The sequence below is a fragment of the Pseudophryne corroboree genome, chromosome 6 (assembly GCF_028390025.1).
Source record: "Pseudophryne corroboree isolate aPseCor3 chromosome 6, aPseCor3.hap2, whole genome shotgun sequence".
Lineage (NCBI taxonomy): Eukaryota > Metazoa > Chordata > Amphibia > Anura > Myobatrachidae > Pseudophryne > Pseudophryne corroboree.
Window position 1 is genome coordinate 179,147,298 of NC_086449.1, and position 23,204 is coordinate 179,170,501.

Genomic DNA, 23,204 nt, shown 5'->3' on the forward strand with positions numbered 1-23,204 from the left:
TGCTGCAGCCCTGCCGTTTATAGCCTGCTACTGCCTGTGGAAGCGCTCCTGGAAAACCCGGTCCAGTAAGACTCTTTGGGCACAGTCGGCCCCGGGTCTTCTGCCTCGTCTTTCAAGCCACACTCCACAGATCTCCTTCACCAGCCACGCCTTTGTACCACCGACCACAGCCTGCAGATTATTATCTTCAGCCTCGTTTTCCAAACCACAGTCCACAGTCCTTGTCTCCAGCCATGTGTTCAACCACCATCCACAGTTCCACAGTTCATCATCTACAGTCTCGTCTTTCAAATCACAGTCCACAGTTCTTCGCCTCCAGCCACGTCTTTAACCATCGTGCTCCAGCCTCAGTTCTCTACCTCAGCCCTGTACATAATAAATACTTTCCATTGGCTCTCAAACCCCGCCTACATTATTCATCGCTCCGTGTCCCATGCGAAGGAACTATATCCAGCCCCCTCATCTGGTTCATTCACAGCCTGCTACCTCCTCGGGCAAATCTCAGCTGCCGGATCCTCAAACTCTGCTAGACGTGAAAGTCTACCTCTGATCACTAAGGATAGGGTTGATGATGAGGGTGTTAATTAGAATATAATCTTGTAAAATTAATTTCATGAACTCGTCGCAAATGATGTAACATGGAGGAGGGACTGTACTAGATAGTTAACACCCCTACCTGTACTAACATTTGCCTCACAAATGGAGCAGATGCTTTCACAAATGTCAGGATTTGGGTGAAAATTATCCCAGACCCAAGAGGTGACTTTTTTTGGTCTTATACCCATGCATCACAATCACTTTCTTTTTATCACAGGCAAAACTGCAGCTGCCCATGGCTGACTTACACAAACAACACCATCAACATCCTTATTAGACTCATATAGTAGTAGTACACAATTATCCCCCACATCCTGTTGAACTTCCACATTAGCATCCTTGATTCTATTATGTTCTCATCACCATCTTTACTTGTACTGCTCACCACATGTGCAGAAGGTGCATAAATGGTGGAAGAAGGTGAAAGAGGCCAGTGTGAGAAATGTCAGACTCACACATATCTAACACATACACTCCTAAACTCTCAAGGATTTGTGAACACAGTTTGAGCCTTAGTGTTCTTTTTTTAGGGCACTGATTTGTCGCTTTTTAAGGTGACACCTCTACCCCTTTTTTATCATTGTGAAATATTTCAATTTTCACATGCCCTTTCCTAAACTTTCTGCCCACTGGTCCACCTTAAGTAGATGTTGTACTATAATGACTGGCAGCAGCTGCAGCCCTAGTAGTTGGTTGCAGCTCCGAATCTGCTTTCAACTGATCGTTATCCATATCAATGAACACAGAAGTAGTACAAACAATAACACAATACAATATACTGTATATTTCTGCAGCAGGGTACACTGTGTTCCACAGGAAAACATTGGGGTGTAAAGTGGATCTGGATCCAGAGGCACCAACAGGCTAAAGCTGTAGGCTGTCCCAAGATGCATTGGGGCCTCCTCTCTAACCCCACCTCCAGGCACTGTGAGCTCAGTTTTCGAGCTGGTGCCTGTAGTAGCAGGTCACCTAACAGGAGGGCTGCACTGGGCAGCCCTGAAAAAGGTTTTTCTGACAGAAAATTTCTTCAAAATTGGGCTGTCAGCATTGTATGTAATTTTGACACTTCAGTGCTGCAGCTTCATCACCTCCCAAGCGGCGTCGCATAATCCCGCAGCTCAGTTCCCAGGTACTTGCGGCGGAGACGCTACGGCTTTAGGCACACGGTCGCAGACACTCTCCTGGTTCGCTTGGCTGCTACGGGGAGGAGGTAAGAGGGTCCCCCAGGCGCATTCCTGATTGCAGTCTAGGGAGATGGACTGCAATGCTGGCGTGGACACTGTCACCGAGCAGGGACCCCACTATATCCGCCAGGGCATAGGAGTACATGTCGGATGTACTAACGCCCCTATTGATAAGGCTCCGTAGTACCGGTGGTAAGGTCCAGAATAGGGGAGTCGGTGCCTGACCTGTAGCCTCTCCCCGGCCCAGGGCAACATCTACTTTCATATTTTCCCACCCTGGAGCTTCCTCACACTCTCCCGTACTCCCTGACTGAGACGCTGGGCACCATCTTAGGAGTATAGATGCGGCTAGTCTCCGGGACTGCAGGACAAGGTCTTCCTTGTAAAGCCGCCTGTATACAGCGCTGTGACTTTACAAACACTTGAATATTCTACATGCCTTTATAGAGACAGCGTTAGTTAAGAAAAAGTGTACCAAATACAGAATATATTGTATGAGTATTCTGATATATACCTCCGGTCTAGGACCACACTGTGTTACATATATATGTACATATATTAGTTCAGTGCAGTTTTATTGTCATGCTAATAATTATCTGCATTGCTAATGTGACTGTGTGTGCCTGTATCTGCTGTGTAGTTTCACTTTCAGTGTTTCCCCAAGATCTATCACTGTTTTCTGTACCCTAATGGACTAAGTGCGTCAGGGTCGTTTATATAGTGTGTCACAGTATTTACCTATTCAGTGTATACTATTGTGTACTCCGTTACATAATTCCGGATTTATTCGCAGGTGTTGTGTACTTGGGACTCTGTCACATACTATCGGATTTATTCGCAGGTATTATACTCTGTCTGGCTAAACCGCTCTCTGTTGCATTTGTCTACAATGTCTAACAGGAAGGGCAGTAAATCTGTGGACGCTCCTGTATTATGCAGAGTATGCCACAAGGATTTACCAGATGGGGAAGTTGTGTATGATGGTCTGTGTATCATGTGTCATACACTCTCCAGTCAATCCGCAACTCCTGTATCCAATCAGGAGCCACCCTGGGCTGTGTTCTCAAGCCTACTGGGTACTCTGGTGGAATGCCTAATGCCCCCTATGGGACAGCCTGTACCATTAAGCCTCAAATAGTCCCTATGGTTTATCCGCCTTGGGCGGACAACTTGTCTAACCAGTTGCAGCAGTTGACTGATTCCTTGGTCAGACAAAAATTTACCTCCAGTCACTCCCGTGTCACTGGGTCATCTAAGCGGGCTGCTTCCTCCTCACAATCCACAAATCTCTCAGATGTTTCATCTGAAGAGGAGGGGGGGCATACTGTCTTGTCAGACACTGAATCAGGCATTTCTGACGAGGATTCTACAATGCAAATTGACATCCCTGCTCTAGTGATTGCTATTAAGCAAATCCTACAACTCACTGATGATGAGGAACCCACTACTGTCACCAAGAAAACTGACATGTTTAAATGGCAGAAGGTTTTTACAAATCTGTTACCCTATTCTGACCATTTGGTGGACATCAGGCAGGAACCCTGTTCTAATACAGGGAAGAAATTCCCTCTCTCTAAATGGGCCTTAGCTCGCTACCCTCTCCCTGCAGAGTTAAGTAACAAGTGGGAAAATTTACCGCCGGTGGATTCTCATGTCACCCGCCTAGTGGTGTCATCAACTCTGCCTGTCACCACTGTCACTTCACTGAAAGAACCAACAGATAAGCGTGTGGAGGGATGCCTGAAATCTATTTACTCCCTGACAGGTGCTGTACATAGACCTACTATTGCTGCCTCCTGGGCTGCTAAAGGTATTGAAACATGGGTTCAGGCATTAGAGGAAGAGCTGCCTGAGGATATATCTGACAATGCCAGACAATATCTGTCTCACATCTCCACTGCTGCTTATTATATTTAAGAGGCTTCCTCTGATGCTGGTGTGTTGGTGGCCATTTGTCGACTACGTCTGTCCTGGCTCGCCGTATTCTGTGGTTGAGGTCATGGAAGGTTGACCTGGACTCCAAAAAGACCTTGGAGGTACTCCCTTTTAAGGGAAACATATTGTTTGGGGAAGATCTAAATAAAATTGCGTCTGAACTGGCGGCTGCCAAGCCTACCTTTCTCCCAAATACTAATTCTTCTGCACAGAAGGCAAAAGGTACCACTTTTCATTCCTTTCGACCTCAAGGGAAAGCAAAAGGTCAGGCATACCCAAGACATTCTCGTGCTTCCAAAACCACTAATCCCAAGACAAAGCAGTCCTGGGCGGCCCGTCAGCCTGCTTCTAAACAAGACTTCTGCAGTTTACCCAGGATTGGTTGAAGACCACTTCAGATGCATGGGTGCGAGAAGTTGCCGCTCAAGGGTACGCACTCTTTTTCTAGAGAGGTCCCCTTCGCCAGTTTTGCACCATGGTCATCCCTTCAGATCCACCAAAGGCACAAGCTCTGCAGCAGGTTGTGAGTTCTCTCCTGGATACAGGAGTGGTAGTGCCAGTACCTCTTTCCCAAAGGGGCAGTGGTTACTACTCGACCCTGTTTCAAGTCCCGAAACCTGATGGGTCTTTCCGGCCTATATTCAACTTCAAATCACTAAACAGGTTTATGAGAGTGTGAAAGTTCCATATGGAGATGCTGCGCTCAATTGTACTGGCGATGGAACCCAGAGACTATATGGTATCCCTGGATATTCAGGATGCGTACCTACATGTACCTATTGCCAAGTCACATCAGCAGTATCTGCAGTTTATTATTGGCAACCTACACTATCAGTTCCAGGCGCTGCCATTTGGACTGGCTGCGGCTCCTTGGACATCTCCGTCGCCAGGGAGTCAGGATCCTGCTGTATCTGGACGACTTGCTGATACTGGAAAACTCCCATGATGTCCTCCTCAGTCATATAAAACTGTCGGTAAGCTTCCTACAAGCTCACGGGTGGCTCATCAATTGGAAGAAATACTCACTGGTCCCAGCTCAGAGCATGGTGCACCTGGGGGCACTCCTGGACACACACAGTCAACGTCTGTTCCTGTCTCCAGAAAAAGTCCTCAAGCTTCAGGACAGGATTAGATGCTTCCTTTGTTGCCCCAGAGTGTTGATGTACTCGGCGATGCAAGTACTTGGCCTGATGGTGTCGGCATTCGACATGGTAGAATACGCTCAATTTCATTCCCGCCCTCTGCAGAGGTAAATTCTTTCAAAGTGGAATGGCCTACTTTATCGGATCAAATCTCACATGATTACTTTGACTCCGGAGGTTCGTCAGTCGCTGACCTGGTGGCTACAGGACCAGCAATTGAGAAAGGGCCGTCCCTTCTGGATCCCCGACTGGGTCCTGCTGACAATGGTTGCCAGTCTGCAGGGCTGGGGTGCGGTGTTGGGGCAGGGTTGATGGACCAAGGAGTCTCTCCTCCTGATAAACATTCTGGAGCTGCGGGCGGTGTTCAATACGTTACCTCTTGCCCTGCGTCTAGTACAGAACAGGCTTGTTCAAGTATGGTCAGACAATATTGGAAGTGTCAAAAATCCTTCGATGGGCAGAACCCCAACTTCCAGCAATATCGTCAGTGTTCATTCCGGGTGTCCTAAACTGGGACGCAGACTTCCTCAGTCGTTCGGACATACACGCCGGATAGTGGAGTCTTCATCCAGAAGTCTTTCAACTCCTAGTGGGAACTACCAGATGTAGATCTGATGGCATCTCAACACAGTCACAAAGTTCCGTTCTTCGGATCAAGTACCAGGGATCCAGGGATCCTCAAGCAGCGTTTGTGGACACACTAGCCATTCCATGGAACTTTCGGCTGCCTTACGTGTTCCCTCCAGTGTCACTCCTGCCCAGGGTCCTGCCAAAGTTCCAGCAAGAAGGAGGAATACTACTGCTAGTTGCTCTGGTGTAGCCCAGATGGCATTGGTTCTCAGACCTGCAGGGTCTATCGACAGAGCATCCTCTTCTACTTCCTCAATGACCAGACCTCATCGAACAGGACCCGTGTCTCTACCCAGACCTGGCCAGACTGGCTTTGACGGCATGGCTCTTGAAGCATTACTTCTGAGGACCAAAGGACCAAAGGATTCTCTGAGGTGGTCATCCAAACTATGTTTAAAGCCTGCAAACTGGCAACTGCCCAGATCTATTACAGGGTCTGGAATTCTTACTTCACCTGGTGTGCTGATAAGAACTATGATGTGTACAGATTCAAAACACCCAGAATCCTGGCTTTCCTGCAACAAGGCCTGGACTTAGGCCTTCGTCTGACCTCCATCAAGGTTCACATATCTGCCTTGTCAGTGTGGTTTCAGAGAAAAATTGCATCTCTACCTGATGTTCATACATTCACTCAGGGTGTGTTAAGGATTCAGCCTCCCTATGTCCCTCCGGTGGCTCCATGGGATCTGTCTGTTGTCCTGAATGCAATGCAAGAGTCTCCATTTGAACCTCTTGAGACAGTGGACCTTAAATGGCTTACAGCCAGGGTCCTGTTTCTGTAAGCTATTGCCTCTGCTAGGAGGGTGTCAGACCTAGGCGCTTTGTCTTGTCGTTCACCCTTTATAATATTACATCATGACCGGGCAGTTCTTAGAACTCGCCCAGGTGATTGACCTAAGGTGGTTTTATCTTTTCACCTTAACCAAGAGATTGTGGTCCCTGCCTTTATCTCTTCGGATTTGTCCCCCAAAGAGCAGTCTTTGGATGTCATAAGGGCTCTCTGTATATATGTGGAGAGGACTGCCTCTATCAGGAGGTCAGATATCCTTTTTGTACTGTTTGATCAAATGTGGCTGGCCTGTGAATAAGCAAACCTTGGCCAGATGGATTAGAATGGTGATTGCACAAGATTATGCACAGGCTGGTCTCCCAGCTCCTGCTGCTATTAAAGCATACTTTACTCGGTCTATTGGACTTCATTGGGCGGCCTGCCGTGGCGCGTCCACAGAACAATTGTACAAGGTGGCTACATGGTCTTCAGTGAACACGTTCATTAGGTTCAATGTCTTTGATACTTCCGCCTCCCAGGATGCTTCCTTTGGACGCCGGGGTCATACCTGCTAAGGCGCGTTCCCTCCCTTGAGGAACTGCTTTAGGACATCCCCAATGTTTTCCTGTGGAACACAGTGTACCCCGCTGCAGAAAAGGAGAGTTATGGTAGACTTACCATTGTTAACTCTTTCTGCGAGGTACACTGGGTTCCACAGGGCGCCCACCCTGACGCACCTATCTTCTATGGGTTTGTATGGCATTAGCCGCTGGTCCCTTCTCCTGTCGTGCGAATGTGGTTCTATGTGCCTTCTCTCTTGCCTGCTCCTACATTTGACTGGTTAATGAAACTGAGCTGACAGTGCCTGGACGCGGAGTTACAGAGGAGGCCCCAATGCATCCTGGGACAGCCTAAAGCTTTAGCCTGTTGGTGCCTCTGGATCAAGATCCACTCTACACCCCAATGTTTTTCTGTGGAACCCAGTGTACCTCGTAGAAAGAGAGTTAACAATGGTAAGTCTACCATAAATCTACTTATTTTTTATACTTTTTGTTTTAATTCACAGATCAGCTCAGCTGTGCATGGAGTCACAGTGCTTTTATATGTATGTGAACAAATGCACTGGGGTACAGCACACATATTCAGTACAAACAATAGAACAGTGGGCCTAATTCAGACCTTATCGGTGCTGTGCGTTTTTGCAGAGCAGCGATCTGGTCTGAACTGCGCATGCGCCGGTACAGCAGTGCGCCAGCTCATGCCAGACAGGCGACGGCCATCTCAGCCCTGCGATCGCCTCTGCCTGATTGACAGGCAGAGACGTTCTTGGCTGGGAGGGGGCGGGCCGGCGGCATTCTAAGGGCATGGTCTGGACAGCGCAGGCATGCCCGGACCATGCGGGGGGGCGTGCAGCAGTGGCTGTGTGACATCACACGCAGCCGCTGCCAGGGCCGGATTAACAATGGGGCGGATGGAGCTGCAGCTCCAAGCCCACTGTCCAAATAGGCCCACAGCATTTGCACATTGTTTTGCTACAGTAGAAGAAAAAAAAATCTTCTACTAGTCTCCAGTGACGGTCCGAGGCCCCGCCCCCCCAGCCGCTACATCCCCACCCGTCCACCAGGCTGTGGATAAAATGCCGCTGCCGGCACCAGTATGCTACCTACGATGGCGGCGCAGTTGAAGGGTTCCCTAGCCCTCCCTGCGCCGCATATGTACAGTGACTCGGCACCTCCTCCGCGCCCCGTGACATCACTCAGGTGCAGCCCCCAGGATCATCCCGGCCGCAGGTCCATGCGCAGACGCCACAACACAGCGTAGGCAAGCAGGCACTGCAAATCGAACACTAATTGCAGATCCGTGAAGATGGCTCGGCAGCAGCAGGGTGTTTGCTCCTCCTGACTAAAGGTGAGGTGGCAGACCTGCTGCCTGGCTGCTGCTGATAATACAGCAATATGGTAGGGCAGCGGACACGCTAAGGGACTGTTATTTTTATATATACGAATATGCAGAGTCTGAAATACACTCCTATATAGGTCCAGTATGCATATATATTTATAAGTGAATATACATATATATGTGTATGTATGTATGTATATATGTGTGTGTATATGTGTGTGTGTATATATATATATATATATATATATTGTGTGTATGTATGTATGTATGTGTGAATAAATATATATATATATATATATATATATATGTATGTTCAGTAGGGAAGGCCATCATATGTTCAGTAGGGAAAGCCGGCGCACGGGATCATGACGTATGGAAATCAAACATTGGGGTCCCGAACTAGTATAAGCCAACAGGGGTGAGTAACAGGAGTACCCTCCTTATCCTAACCCTCCCTACTAGGGAGGCCAATCCCGGGCCATTTTTTCAATCCCAGGTATCGGGATTGAAAAATGGTCAATCCCGGGATACCCAGGATTAGCTTTCAACTGTGTCCGGCCGTCCCCCACGCCCCACCCCGCCTCTCCCCACCCTCCCCGCAGACATAAAAACACTTACAAACCTGCGGTGGGTGAGTGCAGAGGGAGCCAGCTGCAAGCGGGAGGAGGCGTCGGGTGAGTGCAGGGAGAGACGGGAACAGGTGGCGGGGGGAGCTGGCGGGTGAAGACCGCCGCACCTTCTGGCTCTGCGGCTGCTGACAGCGCAGTGTGTGCGGGGGAGCAGGAAGCTGGGCAGCATTTGAGCATCCTGAGGACGCTCAACGCTGATCCCTCAATCCCCGGGATTGGAGCTTCTAATCCCGAGATTGAATCCGGCCATTTTTGGGCCTAAATCCCGGGGTCCCGCTGATCCCGATACTGGATTGGCCTCCCTACCCACTGCCTAACCCTAACCTTCCTCCGTAAGTGCACCTAACCTCTCATCTCCGCTACCTAAACCTAATCTCCCGTCCCCGCTGCCTAAACCTAACTTTCGTAAAATAAAAATGCAATATTTGTATGAGATATGAAGGGGCAGGTGCAATATTACAATTTTCATCAGGGTGCTGCTTACAGACATAGGGCCTTATTCAGGTTGATTCGCGTCTGAGATGCAATCACATATCCCCAAATATCGGCCCAGTGCATGCATGGGCAGGGAAATGCGATCGCATTGCAGTAATACAAATGCTTCAGCCTGATTGACAGGCAGAGGTATTTGCGGGGCGGTCGGGGGCGGCAATGCAACAGGAACACAGGCGGGTCTGGGCTGTTTTCAGGGCGGCCCCGTGTAACATCAGACAGATAAGATTGTGGCGCTGCACCTGCCTTCGCAGCCAGGCAGGGGGCATCACTTATATTGCGGGGCCAACGATGCAATCACAATTGAATTGCAATCGCATTGCTGGCGGCCATTAGCATGCTGGGCGGCCTTGCCATGTGCCGGGCGGCCCCCAGCATGTGATCGTCAGCAGTTGCAGTTTTGCTAAATAATTAAAGCTACAACTGAAGCTGAGTAAGGTCCATTATACTTACCAAGCTAAATACTCACACTGGACCACCTGTGGTGAAGCAGGATCCCAATCACATTATTTGTTTACAGTTTGCTTGTGGGATGACTGCTCCATAACACAGAATCTTGCAAGACCTGTGATGTCATGCACGGTGAAGCGGCACCATGAACGGTCCAATGTGTATATTTAGCTTGGTAGCTTGCACATATATGTATGTGCATACACATCGCGGCAAGGATGAGCGTGGATATATATATATATATATATATATATATATATCTATATCTCTATCATACACAGGTTGAGCATCCCATATCCAAATATTCCGGAATACGGAATATTCTGAAATACAGAATTTTTTGAGTGAGAGTGAGAAAGTGAAACCTTTGTTTTTTTCTGATGGATCAATGTACACAAACTTTGTTTAACACACAAAGTTATTAAAAATATTGTATTAAATGACCTTCAGGCTGTGTGTATAAGGTGTATATGAAACAAAAATGCATTCTGTGCTTAGACTTGGGTCCCATCACCATGATATCTCATTATGGTATGCAATTATTCCAAAATACGGAAAAATCCCATATCCAAAATACCTCTGGTCCCAAGCATTTTGGATAAGGGATACTTTTCTGCAGCCCCACAGCCCCATTGTAGTGAATGCATAGTGGTAGTATGCATGCGCGCGTGACCCGCTATGCTCCGTTTTTCATAAACGGATACATCTGTGCATGTATGTATGTATGTATGTATGTATGTGTGTGTGTGTGTGTGTGTGTGTGTGTATATATATATATATATATATATATATATATAAAATCATGGCTTTGAGTTTAAATTTGCTTTGACATGCTTTCTTCATTCATGGTGATGATGGTATTTTCCAGGGCATGGACTGGCGTTTTGTCTCCGGATCGTACCGGGAGATCCATGTTTCATCACCAGTAATAACTTTATGTAAAAAAAATGTGATCCTCTTGAATTTGTTCCAAAATTTCGCTATTTTTTTTCCTACATTTTCATTTGTTTTTGCAAGGCCTTCCTGGATGATCATCTTCAACATCCTCACGATCACCACTAATTCTTTTGTGTCACTCATGTGACACAATTTAACTACAAAATTTAAATGAACATGTTGCTCTATATTTGAACTAAGCATTTTTATGACATAGGAAAAACGCAATTTGTTCGAACAGTGTGCAACCGCAAACTATCTGTACGAGAGGGATGACACTTCTGTTACAGCACTTTATAAATAGACATTGTTGCATTTTATTAATAAACCATAGTTTGTGTTTTGTTAACGTATTTTTTTTTTCAGTAGTCAATAATATAACAGTGGATGTGCTTCATATAAGCAAAGAGGGGTGGGATAATGAGGTGGTGGAAGGTAGGTGAGTAGCTATGCTGTGTATGGTGCTAGCCATACTCCACATCACAGACCACACCCCCACATCAGTGGCCACACCCTTATATCAGTATTCAAACACCTGCCATGCTGGTCACACCCCTTGTAGCGACACACAATAGGCCCTTCATAAATTTCATTTCCAGGCCCATGAGGATCTTAATCTGGCACTGGCCGCTGCGACCCTCACAGCGACGAGTAGCTCCCTGCCAGCGCGCAGAAGCTGCGCTGGCTGGGAGCTATTTTCAAGTACAAAAGCATCGCCGCTGTGCGATGCTTTTGTACTTGTGCGGGGTAGGGGTCAGGCCTGGCATGCGGTGCGGACTAGCCCTGTGCTGGGCGTCCTCCCGCATAGCTGTGTGACTGATCGTAGATGTGCTAATTTAGCACATCTACGATCAGGTCTGAATTAGGCCCAATATATGTTAGTTTTACTACTTTTTTCGCAAAGACTGCTCACACTTCAAGGTACAGTATCTCAGAGCTTATATGTATGCGAAAGTGTTTACATGTATGTGTACAAATGCAGTAGGGTAAAATACACAGAAGCAGATGTAGAACAAACAATAGAATAATATATCTTTCTTTTTACTACTTTTTTTGCAAATGACCACTCACAATGCGGGCTATCACAGCACTTATATGTATGTGAACAAATGCAGTGGGGTACAACACACACAACAATTTGTACAAAAATTGATTTGAATGCAGTGAGGTATGGCCTGTAGAGTCACAGTGCAGCATCAAAACAATGATTTTTTTAACTGCCTGAAATGTAAATCTAGCTCAGCCAATATTATGCTGAAGAGACTGGTGTGGACAGATACAGTAGGTCAGCTCAGCACTGGTGTGGATGGACACAGTGGGCAGATAGATCAAGGTCAGCTCAGCCACTGGAGTGGATGGACACAGCACAGCAGCAGCCACTGGAGTGGATGGACACAGCACAGCAACAGCCACTGGAGTGGATGGACGCGGCACAGCAGCAGCCACTGACTGTAGTGGATGGACACAGCACAATGGAGACAGCACAGCCCAGCAGCAAGAACAGCAGCATGGACAGTGAGAAATAGCGAATCAACAACTTGGGGTCTTATATAAAATCCAAACCTTGCAAGAGATCCCACACCGGCATGATGATGTTTTGCCTCGATTTGGATCTGAGCAAGACAGCAAAACCCGAGCCACCACTCGGATTTACTCAAATCCCAAAAGTTTGGTTGGGCCCAGATCTCTGAGATCCAAGCCTGTTCATCCCTAGTTTCTGTACCACTAAACATGAGCCCCATAGGTTCAAACTTTCAAGATTTGTTTGTACCCAGGTTCATACAACAACTGATATGTGGTTGAGTAGCTATGGATAAAGTCAGTATTTATCTTTTACCACTCACTGGTTGTTCAAAAGAGGTTCAATCCACAGGTTGCTCATCAGAAATAGCAATGCCACCAGTCAAGGCAAATGCTATACATTCATGAATAACACTGTATGTTGCACTTACCAAGACATTGACAGCATGATTAGTAACAAATGTCATTATTATTTATCTTATATTCAACCATCCAACTACATGGAATACTTTTCTTGAGAGGCAGTGACAAATGGAGGCCATATGTAAACTGCTGCACCATTTTATCTGGTGCCCCGAAGTGGCAATGAGGGTGAGATGCATACAGTACAGTTATACTAATGTTGTACAGACAATCAATGATGATGGTGCTGTCAAATACATACTGTACTGATGATGTCAAGTATTGATCTTTGATGAGAATTAAACAGATAGAAGATAATGTTTTAGTTGGTGATTAATTTACACTGTGGAGCACAGTATGCTGCAAAATTACAAAACTGTTGAAAACATGAAAAGGGACATGCTAGTAAATGCACACCTGCTAGATCCACACAACAAGCAGAAAATAGGAGATCTGATCACCAATAAACACTGGCACAAGAGATAACAAATATATCAGTGTATTCACACCAACCTTATGCCAGGGTAGATGCTAGAACCATGTGGGCTAAATGACCTCTGCCATGAGGGGGAGGAGCTAGGCTGGCGGGATAGTACTTTCACTATCCATGCCACCAACTACTCCCTTTAGTAACCCGGTGGTGAGCGAAGCGAGTCACTGAGCCAGATGCGTGGCGAGCGAAGTGAGTACTCTGTTCGGGTTTTGCTCCATCTCCTGGTGACACTAGAGGTCCTTTTCCCAACTTGGTTTTAGCCATAACCCTTATGCCAGAGGTAACATCTGTACATTCATCAGTCATCAAAATTCCAGCTAATATAGGAACTCTACTCCAAAAACTCAAATTTTATGTGAATCAGGATGATAAATATCACCATTTATTTAGGAGATGACACATGCTGCATTATACTGCACTGTATATAGATTTAAACACATTAAATCCAACCTGTATATGAAACTGGAATTAAGGACAGCCCTGCCCAATGAGCTCTATCTGTAGGATTGGCCTCTCTACAGCAACAGCATTATTGGGGCATCACTACAGGAAAGGCAAGCCAAGATATGATACATGTAGTCACTGCAGTCATGGCAAAAGTCTCTTCATCAGCAACTTTCCACCATAACTATCTTTCAGCATTTGTTTAACTGGACCTCCTTCCTCTTCTGGTACTAGAGAAGGACCCCCCTTTCATGCTGCTTGGGCACTCATGTGGTTATCCGCCAGCTTGAAGTAACTGTGATTTTCTTTAGTATCACCTATTGCCCAATAGTATTTCCTCCTGATTATAGCTTATTGTAATATTATCATTTCCATATACTTAAGGAACTCTGGTTTGGAGTCAACGTGTGGACTAACCTCCTTGCTTACATCCATGATGCACCTTAACTTAAGGTGCATCATGGATGTGAGCAAGGAGGTTAGTCCACACGTTGACTCCAAACCAGAGTAGGTTTAATTGAAGATAACAGGAAACAGCAGTCAATATGATAAGGTGCTAATCCCTGGCCTAAGTATTGTAAGGCCGAACAGCACTGTGATGCTCCAATAAAACAGTGACAGGTTTGGGCATATGCAGACCCTTTTTATAGAACAACATGCATCTGCAGTCTAATCAGCCTGACCCTTAAGTTGATTGACTCAGACATGTGATGTTATTGTAGCTGATGAGTCATGCACAATAACACTCAATTTATACACAGCCTGTAGCATTTAAGTATTTAACTGCATGTCAACAGTATACAATATGGGCAACCCTATCCTATGAATGATGTGTGTAGGGGAAGGTGGGTTGCTGCATTTTCATTACAGTTGCTACTCACCGTGCAGTTAAAAAACACAATTTGTGGTATTTTCTGGTTGGGGAGGGGAAGGAGGGCGGGGGACTCTAGCATGACACAATTCATTGCAAGCCTGGTCATCCATGTTCCCAACCGCCCACTTCACTGAGCAGAAGAATGGCTAACTCTGTCGGTAGGACACTGACCCCTCTTACTTCCAGGACCTCTGACAAGTATGAGTGTAGCGATGGTTAGAAGTGATGATTAGAAATTAAATCAATGCAATATAAATTACATTTTGGTAGAAATTAAGCTTTGTTGAAAGTTTGAAGGCACATAAGCAGAATGATAAATAAACATTGAACATTGTACAGGAAAAGTATAACAGAAGTTAGAAAAGGGTGTGTGTAATAGAGTAGGAAAAGGAAACCCATAGAAGATGTGCACAGTACACAAACTTCTCAGACTCTGACCTGACCCAATAGGAGACTAGTATGGAACAGTACACCCAGAGTTAAAAGTAATCTGCTGGAAGAGATGCGTAAACTGAAATAACCTGGGATAAACTCACAAAACATTGAAGTAAAATAAAGAAAAAAAAACAAACTAAAACATCACGTTAAAGTACTTTGATTTATACAGATAAAGACCACCCTTGTCTAACTTGATAGTAGGTTTACCTGTTGTGATCCTAAATACAAACTAAACAATCTTTGCAGCACATTACACAGCATAGCATGCCGTATGCAACATGACCCTACTTTTTGTTCTAAGCAGCTGTCAGGATCATCATCAGCAGGGTGCCAGCGGCAAAGCAAGGAAAGCGATACAATTAATGGAATACTATTTAAAAGTATCAGCAAGGCTCTGCAGTGACTACATTGTAATACAAAGAGAACAGCAATAATTGGCTGTAAAAGTGTACTGTACATAGGTAGGTGGGGGCCGCTGAGACCACCAGGTGGGAGCTAATAAACAGCAATATAAAGTAATTTACCATTATACAATATTGAACCAAAAACTGTGTTGTATAACAAGCAGCAGAAAACTCAAGGTGGAGTCTTTCTCACTGATTCATTCTCTCAGATGTGCGCTAGTACAATGTACTAAATGATGTTACCATTTATTGTTATTCATAGCCATACAATGTTAAATACTCTAGTGCTATCATTTATAAACAACATGAAAATAATAACAGTTAAGGTCCATACACACTTGCCGATAAAATGAGCGATATCGCTCATTTTCCTCCTCCCTGAGCGATGTCGCTCATTTTATCGGCAAGTGTGTATGCCGCCAGCGATGACCGATGCGCGGCCTCGCGGGTCGGCAACGATCGTCACCATCGCCAGTGCATGCATGAAGGATCTGGACTGTCGTCCACAACCTTCATGCAGGGCTGGCGGAGGCGTGACGTCACTGAGCGATATGAGCGGTCATATCGCTCAGTGTGTACAGTCGCCCGCCGACCGGCTGGCGCGGGAGGGGGAAACCTTAGACGATGTCGCTCACAGGGCAACATCATCTAATGTGTATGGGCCTTTAGTTAAGATGTTGTAAGGTTTAAAATGTCCTGACTGTACATCTCCTTGTGGAATTGCACAAGAGGGTAGATCTATCCCACCTATCTGTGCCTGGTACACCTGAATCATGTTATGTATGTTTAGATCAGTCATTTATGTTCTGTTTAGACTGATGTACAACTATCTTGCATAGACCTGCTTAAAATAAGCTGCAGGTGGGTGGGTGGTCCAATCCCATATCTTATTATTTGGGCTAGCAATTTTGTAAGCTTAGCTGTGAGCTACATATAGCCTTAAAGACACACAATGTGGCCCTATATACAAGCTGCATACTTCCCCCTACCCATTTCCACTTCCCTCTCCTCCTAAGTATTACTTCCTCTAGAGTCCCTGCAGAAAGCAGATGTAAGTAGTGTCCCCCTCTTCCTCTGCCCACCCTGACTCTATTCCCCCCCTTCCCCCTCCGGTTTGTCCCATCATCTGTGTGTATCTGCTCACCATCTCTGTGTCTGTCTCTGTCACCCAAGTGTTAGTCTCCCTTTTGCAAGTTTACCTGTGTTACTGAATCCCCTTTAGTTCTGTATATGTGACACGGACCCTTACCCTATGTGTATCTGTCCACTATATGATTTCAACGTTCCATGTCTTCCAATTCTCACAATTTGTTATTTTAAATGGGGTTGGGATACCCCTGGTGAGATAAATAAGTTTAGCTGGGTATCTCAACAGGGAATACTGGAAAAAAACTCAGTTGGCGGGGTGGGTGGTTATAATGATCGTTCTGAATCTAACCTTGTAAGTTAATTTAATTTAGTTGTTTGATTATAAAAAAAATGTAATTAATAGGACATTAGAGACGGTATCAGAAATCATTTTATTCTTTTATGGCCTTTTCTCTCCTCAGTTGCTGTAAGAGAAGGATTGATTTATTAGTTGGTTAATTTAATGTCATTGTTTGATTGACTGAGAAAATGTATGAGGGAAGAAGGTACAGTGTGGAAGGGTAGTATGGCCAGCAGGCAATCGATGCATCTGGTTTTAAACAGTTAATTAAGGACCTTTGTCTCTGCTACCAAATTCCATCTCGATTCCATTTTACCAGAACAGTGATTTCTTGCTTGTACTGGGATGTTAACAAAAAAAACACCAACTAATGAATTGGCCTACAAAATGCCACTGTACCCACTACTCACTTAACCACAGATATGTGGACAAGTGGTACTGGTAAAACTAAAGGTTACATGACTGTAACAGCCCGCTGGGTGGATGTATCACCTTCAGCAGCAGCAGTATATATCACACAACGCCAGCTCATTCACAGGCAGGCTTCTCTCTGTATCACCGGCTTCACCAAGAAGCATACCAGTGTCAACCTGTTAGGGATGTCAGAGCGCAAGATGGCTTACCTCGCTAAGTGTCTCCTGAGGATTTATCATTTTCAAAAACTCATGTAACATTGTGAGAGCATTACCACTGGGTGAATTTGAACACATCCCATGTTTTGCCCACACATTAATTTTGGTGGTACAAAATTTTTTTTTTTAAATACAGTGGTATGAATGAGATGTGACAGGGGCATGCAGGAGATGTGACAGGGGCATGCAGGAGATTCTGTCTGTGGCCCAAAACATTTCTGGACATTTTCGGTATTTCGGTATTGGGCATGTAAAAGATTGCAGCAGCTGCAAGAACAATTCCATTTGCCATGCCACCAAGTAAAGCAAGAGGTAGTAACCAGGTGCAATTGCACCCTTTCTATGCTTCAACGAATGGAGGAACAGCAATAAGACATTAAAACCTACACATGGAGTTATAACATATGGAAAGGAGGGCAATGTACCTTACTCCAGCACACTGGCGAATACTCTCTGTTTTATGAAAGCTACTGAAACCATTTGAAGTAGCAACTAACGGAATGTGGAAAGATTCATGTTCATAAATATGAACTACAAATTCTATGAGGAAGACCTTTGCCACGTAATGGAGTACAGAGACTTCTGTAATGGTGGATTCCAGTGTTGGCGATTTTATATTTTTCATCAGTAAACATGCCCTTAATTAGAGGTTATGTTTTGATTTCAGGTGCCCTTTCTTAAACCCTCTATGCCATGAGTAGCCAGACTTTTGAAGTTGTGATATACCTGGGTAGGACATTTGTACGTGGCATAACAAACATGGGGTTTCTAGGGACTGTCTCACCTGGAATAACACATTGGCGCTCACAGTAATAAACACATTGCCCCACACAGGAAAAAAACTCAAACACATTGGCCCCCACAGGAGTAAGACACATTGTCCAACACAGAAGTAAAACACATTGCTCTACACAGGAGTAAAACACATTGCCCCTCACAGGAGTACAACACATTGCCCCACACAGGAGTAAATGTATATTCAGGAGTAAATGTATGAATCACACATACACAAATGAGACAGTCTGGGAGATAAATCTTACATAGATGACACTGTCTGCGGGCAACTTCAGGACTCCTGCTGTCTTGGCTTCCAACTATCATGACTCCCTGCTGTCATGCTGTCAAGACTCCTGCTGGCTGCTTGCCTCCACCACTAGCCAGATCAAGCAGGCAAGACAGGCTCCTCACATTGTGAATAATGTCATGACATCACACATGCACTGCACTACTGGGAACGCTGGTGACTCAGCAATATTACAGAGTGCTTGTTGAAGTTGGTCGTGACCTACTGGCGGGAAATCCGTGAGCTACCCGTAGATCGCAATCAACATTTTGGCTAGGTATGCTCTATGCTTTTGAGCATTGGCTTTAGTTGAGTTGAAGTACTACATACTAATATCATGATCATCATGACTGGCAGCAGCTACAGCGCTAGTACTTGGTTGCTGCTCCTGCTCTTCTATTGATTGATCATGATCCATATCGACTCAGTGCTTATGCAATGCAATGGTATGGCACCTACTGAGCTTTACTGATCACACATGTTTAACAAAACAATAATAAACAAAAACAGCTTTTTTCTTTTTGATCACAAATGACAACTTTACAATAAACCTTTGTGTACACCAGTGTGCACTGTACACAAATAAAAGGTTAATGCTTCCTGTATTAGTAGCTCTGGGCTACAGCTGCACTGCAGGCAGTAGCAAAAAAAATACACCACCAGTGTGCAGTTGCTCCAAGGGTTAACGCTCAGCACCAGTGTGACACACTAGGGTTACAGCACCACTGTGACAGACTTAGACAATATAGATGTAACTTCCTGCATTATAAAAATAAAAAAGAATGTTTTTTTAACTCTCTAGCTCAGCCAATATTAATACTAAACCTTAGTGAGGAGTGGACAGTCACATAGGTCAGCAGTCATCAGTACACAGCTATTCTGCTGTCCTGTGTGAAATGGCACCGGAATCACCACGACTTATATCGAATCTAAAACATGCCAGATCCAACACTGGGTAGACAGCATTTGCCTCGTTTTGGAATCTGAGTAAGGTGAGAAAACCTGAGCTTGTGCTCGGATTCCCTCAGAAAGCAGAAGTAAGGGGGTGCTCGGGCTTCTGAAAACCAGCCCACTCTAACTTTAAATATATTCAACCTCTACTTTAGACTTAGTTGTGTTACTGTATGTTGAGCACTTAGTTTTTAATGCAGTGGATACCCACTACTGTAACACAGTGGTTAGCTAGTACTGTATGCCTTAATTGGTATAGTGTAAAGTGGTACAGTAGGTGGTTGTACACAATTTTCAGGGCCAGGTTTAGATATTCAAGCTCTTGAATATGGGTAGAGAGACTTAATTTTGGATTCTCACTAACAACTTGCATTTGGTTGTAGGTGTTGCTTTTTTTCTATATAACGGACACGTATTTTTCTAAACAATTTTGGAGATCAGCATTCTTTGAAGCGGACTGTTAATATTTGTGATAGTTTGGGCTTAAAAATCTGTAGTTTACTGTTCATGGATTCATATTAATGGATGACTGGGAGGTATTAAGCTTACATTTTCTGTATGTCTATCAAGAATAGATGATTAGTGTATTATAGCTTTAACTGGTATAGACTTTGCATAATATCTTTATTTTATTCTCTTGTATTTTGATTTTATGATTGCATACACTTTCTATTGTAAGTATTTAAATAAACAATTTATCAGCATTTTGTTGAATGGTAATATGCTTTTTTACTATTTTTTCTTTTAATCATTTCTATGTAGCATTCACCGCCATCTTTTTAAATAACCTAATGAAGGATGAGGTGTTGGTAAGAAAAGCCTGAGCATGTAGAGTGATTACTCCCAAGGTCTAGAGTAATATTAATTCTTAATACACATACAACTCTTTATTCTTAAATTATAAATGCAGAAAATCTATTATGTAAGCTTATGCTCATATAACATATTTACGGAAATGTATTTTAACATTTTGCCTAAAACTTGCAGTGAAAAATAATTCTTTCATATTGTATGTTTGTTATGTGTTTCATACAGCTTGTGTTGTCTTTGTGTTCAGACTGACCTGTTCTACTAGTACATAATATATTATTAAATCTGACACGTATAGCAGAAAGCATTTTCCATCAATAGAAAGGTCGCATTTCCTTGTTGGTAAATATAAGGTTAGTTGATTCCAGGATATATTGGAAGTTTGGATGATGAACAAAGAGTGAGTGACAGCGGAGGAAAACCAACAAGATAGTGATCTGTGAGGATATTTTGCTGTTTTAGAAACTGGGCATTAGGACAATCTGATCATAAAGGAGCCACTGGTCAGCTGTGGTGTGAATGGAACCAACAGACTTGAAGTATTGTGTCTATTCTTTATTATAGATTCAATGGTACTGCTCAATGGGGCACAGGAATAAACACAACGACACCAACATTTGTAACACAAAGCTAACCTCTTTGTTATCGACTTTTACTTACAAAGTACAAAAGAAAACAAAAAGAACACGGTAAATCTAGAGGGAACTGTGAAGAGACGTATACTTAGTCATTCCTCATTGTATTCATTCTTCTTAAGGTAAAGTATTGTCACTGTATCCATGGAAACGGGGAGGTAAGGGGATGTCTTAGGACCAAAGAGAAAAATGTAGCCAGATACAACTTTGCTAAGCCCAGCTGTTGACTGGAAATAGATGAGTGCTGAAATCGAGGCACCCATGGAGTTTTATTATGTATTATTATGTATTACAGAGTACAGCAACATCTAATTAGTGTCCTCATTAACACAGCAGGAGAAGTTTATAAAAATTGTTTCATGGATAACTGTAAATAAAACATGCTGTATCTCCTAGCAACCATTATACGTTTGATTTGATTTTCTAAATAACTGTATATTTATATTGCTACTAACAGAACCTATTCTGCATATACTGTACGTTCAGAACCGTCACACATTCCTGAGTAATGTACACATTAGCTATGTGTGAGTCTGACATTTCAAACACTGTCCACATAGAAGCCACTTTCACCATTACTACACCATATGCACATGTGGGGAGTAGTACACGTAAAGATGGTGATAAAGGCATAATAGAAATTGAGGATTCATATGTGGTAATGAAAAAGGATGAGGGGGATATGTGTATACTACTACTATGTGACAATGAGGATGTTGATAACGTTGTGTGTTTAAGTCAGCCACCGGTGGCTGCAGTCCCTTCCCATTTGATAAAAAAGAAAGCCATTGTGATGCCTGGGCATAAGACCAAAAAAGCAACCTCTTGGGCGTGGAATTATTTTTCCACAAATCCTGACAATGATTGTGAAGGCATCTGATCCATTTTTGAGGCTAACATTAATACAGCTAGGGACGTTAACCATCTAGGCACCTCATCCATGCTACGTCATTTGCAGCAAATTCATGACATTTATTTGACAAGATTATAATGTAATTAACACTCTCATCATCAACCTCCCCATTAGTGATCAGCGATAGTCCTTCCAAAAAATTGTTTTGTGTGGGCCCAAACAAAGCAAGCACTTCAGCCACAAAAGTGTTAGTCCCTGTAACTGAAGTGCTCGGTTTGTTACACTGTACATGTCATTTTTAATATCCAACATAAGAGTGGGAGGGAGGGCCCAAGGACAATTCCATCTTGCACCACTTTTAATTTCTGCACTCACTGCTGTGTGGCAGTGTTTCATAGATGTGCTATAAGCTGCCATATGTTTGTGCCGCTGCTCTATCCAGCCAGCTCACTGCAACCTTTAGCGTAAAACAGATGAAAACAATATTGTGAGCTGTGAGGTGGTAAAAATTGACTGGAAATGAGTGGAAATGAATGTCAATGAGGTTAATAATACTGTAGGAACAAAAACAGGCCCAAATTCTGTGATTTTAGCTGTTTTTATGATTTTTCTAAAAAAACAAATACAGATCCAAAAGCAAAATCAAAAGAGATAGAGATCCAAAACCAAAACCCATGATTTGGGACTGTGCACATCCCAAAATGGTACTCCTCTGAAGAGCTACATCTTGTGTTAAGTAGCCACTGTAAATAACCTGTGGTATTGTCTGATAACTTAGACAAAGGTTGAGTATTATTATTATTATTATTATTATTATTATTATTGTTATTATTATTATATGTTTGTTACTTTTGTAATAAAGTGTTTGTTGATTTTTACTCACTCAGTTGGTTACCTGAAATACTATAACCTTTGATCAGAAAAACAAAACACACATACTGTAATACACTGTCTTACCCAGAGGGTTAGTGTAGACCAGGCTTGGCCAATCTGTGGGTCTCCAGCTGTTGTAAAACTACAGGACCCATCATGCCTTGCCACAGTTTTGCTATTAGGGAATGCTAAAACTGTGGCAGTGCATGCTGGGATGAGTAGTTTTACAGCATTTGGTGTAGACTGGTTAACATTTTGTGCAGACTGGTGGGTGAGGTTAATGCTATATGGAGACTGATGTGAGTGGAATATGAATGTTATGTGGAGACTAGTGTTTGCATTATCATTATCTGGGGAGTGTGTTATGTTATATGGAGGCTAGTAATGTAATGTCGGGTTCTTGGAGGATATTAATGCAGTGCATAGTCTACATTAAATGTGTATGCCATTAATTTGATGTTGGGACTAGTTGAGGGAAACAGGCCAGTGTATAATTCTTAATTACTATTAGATTGAATTTAAGGGCATGCTGGAAAACTGTGAGGCTGGATGAGTGTCTGAGGATATTGCAGAGATTGTGACCCCGCTCCCATTAGTGCTGCTTCCATAAATTTCCCATGCTGGTTTTATATCCCAATCCGCCGCTGCCCCACACAGTTAACAGTATCCCAACCACCAAGCAATGCACCAGCAATGGAGACAAAAAATCAAACCATAGC